The sequence below is a fragment of the Pocillopora verrucosa genome, unplaced genomic scaffold (genome assembly GCF_036669915.1).
Source record: "Pocillopora verrucosa isolate sample1 unplaced genomic scaffold, ASM3666991v2 scaffold_48, whole genome shotgun sequence".
NCBI lineage: Eukaryota > Metazoa > Cnidaria > Anthozoa > Scleractinia > Pocilloporidae > Pocillopora > Pocillopora verrucosa.
Window position 1 is genome coordinate 23,177 of NW_027078186.1, and position 2,133 is coordinate 25,309.

Below are 2,133 nucleotides of genomic sequence, written 5' to 3' on the forward strand. Positions count from 1 at the left end.
CGCTGCTCATTGAGCAGCTCATATATTAAACTGATTTTTGGAACTGGGCTGTGGAAAAGAGGCTTGCCTCGTCCCAGCCACGGGTTGCCTCGGTATAGCACTACCTCCGAGTGCGGCCCACTTCCCTCTGGGGAAGACACATTCAATCCAAAACAAAGTCAACGGTATAGCATTCTTTTATGTTTACAGGAGCCCCGCCCGCCCTTAGAGGGGGAAGAGGTGAAAGAGGGATGATAATTCAGACAACAGACAATGGCAGGAACGGCCGCTGGCCTACGTTTTCTGAAGTGCGCAAAGCACTACCACAAGGACCTAGGGGTAAGTGGATTTTTTCACCGAGGGCAGACGCTGAAAAAGCATACTTACCTGACGCGGGAGGTACTGTGATCAAGGAGGCAGTCCTCTCAAGGCGAGGCCCTTTCATTGCACTTCGACTGGGTTGACCCTTGCGATTACCCCAAATGTGGGTAACTCGAGCGTATAATTTCTGGTAGTGGGGACCTGCGTTCGCGCTCGTCCCCGCAAAAGTCATCCAAACTATGTCTATATGGCCCTCTTACTGACTATCGAGGGTATTTTTGCTTTTGCAGTGGACCGGTAGACTTGCAAAGAAAGCAAAGGACGCACAACTGGCCAAGGTGTTGGCACGTTTGGAGGGGTAGAAGTGCATTGGAGAGACTGGAGGAAGGAAACAAGGTGAGTTTCGGGGCGGTGCGTAACTTTGCTGGCTGTTTTTGTTCAAGGCCTGTCTGCTCTATTGTGTGTAAAGTCCTGTTCGTTTGTATTTGCAGGTTGTGCGTGCCGTGCCGTGCTGTGCTATGCGCGCGAAGGGAAAGGAAATGAAAGGAAACCAAACGGCCGATCGACCGAGCGAGCGAGCATAGAAGGGCATTCGACTTGGACCGTGAGTACACTTTGAACCTTTTGAGCGGTTTTATTGTCACTGGAGCCGCTTTTAGAAATGCTATTGCTATCGTTAGTGTATCCTTTGTGCGAGCAAGCGAGTGAACGAATGAACGAGGGAAGGAAACAAACTAGCAGAGTAGTAAAAGTATCGAACCTTTTTCCCGATTCGTTTGCAGTCTGAATCCAACCATTGTCGACTTTCAGTGCCGTTTTTCGCGCGCCTCCTCTTGGAAGTGTGCGAGTGTTTTGCCACGTCACGATGGCTTAAAACTGCGTCTCAGAAGTGTGCGTTTTTTTCCTATTCATTTTTTCGTTCGTTATTTGGAATGATTTGATATCACAGAAGTAGAATTTGACATCATAAACTGTTCATCTCGCGCGTGCTCACTCGCTCGCGCGCGCTCTGTAAGAAAAGTCGATCGCACTAGAGTTTTCGCCATTAGCTGGCCGATTTTTGACAAAAAGGTGTTTTCCCCCCCTCGTTTTTTGCTTTGATTTTGTTCCTCACTCACCTACGGCTCTCTATGTGAAATTGTGGTGTATGGAGAGCTATTTATTGGGATAAAACGTTTAGAGATGTTCGCAAGACAAAAAATTGAAGCCTACAACACGGGGTATTCCCAGGCGGTCACCCATCCAAGTACTAACCCCGCCCGACAGGGCTTAACTTCGGTGATCGGACGAGAACCGGTGCTTTCCCTGTGGTATGGTCGTAGACGAGGAAATGGGGTCGAAATTCTGCTTGTTATCGGCCAGGTTCAGGCTGTAAAGCGGCCACATCCCTGAGTGTAGGCGAATTTGAAATTCTAAAGCCCTAGTTTCGTTACTCTAACCCTAAGAAATCGATACTCTAACCCTAAGAAATTGTTACCCTAACCCTAAGAAATGGTTACCCTAACCCCGAAGTCGTTACCTAACCCTAATGTATTTTCCTCAACCCAGTTAACACATTGAGGAGCATCGATTTGAAGCACTATTCCCTAGGGAGGGGAGGGAGGGGTCCCAAGAGACATAACGTGTCCTAAAAACCTATTATACAATGTTTTAGCTCCGTAGGTGCGTGTATCTGGCTTTAAAATCTTACAGTGAGGAGATACCAAACGGGTCAGCCTCTGGGACCGTCTGCGGGACTCGCAAGGGCTTGTGGGGGCGACCTGCTACTATCCACCATAAACCGTGGGAAGGATCCCTCGACCACCCCCCTCACCCAGGGCATGCTTCGGCATC

The 2,133-nt window shown here is 49.0% G+C and overlaps 2 non-coding genes and 1 pseudogene across 2 annotated transcripts; 2 read left to right on the forward strand and 1 right to left on the reverse strand.

Moving 5' to 3' along the window:
• LOC136278714 (U2 spliceosomal RNA) lies at positions 1 to 126 on the forward strand (annotated as a pseudogene).
• Positions 127 to 358: 232 nt separating this feature from the next.
• Positions 359 to 522, forward strand: LOC136278761 (U1 spliceosomal RNA). The gene has a single exon (XR_010716530.1). It is a non-coding gene; the product is annotated as a U1 spliceosomal RNA (small nuclear RNA).
• Positions 523 to 1,505: 983 nt separating this feature from the next.
• LOC136278731 (5S ribosomal RNA) lies at positions 1,506 to 1,624 on the reverse strand. The gene has a single exon (XR_010716503.1). It is a non-coding gene; the product is annotated as a 5S ribosomal RNA (ribosomal RNA).
• Between the last annotated feature and the right edge of the window lie 509 nt (positions 1,625 to 2,133).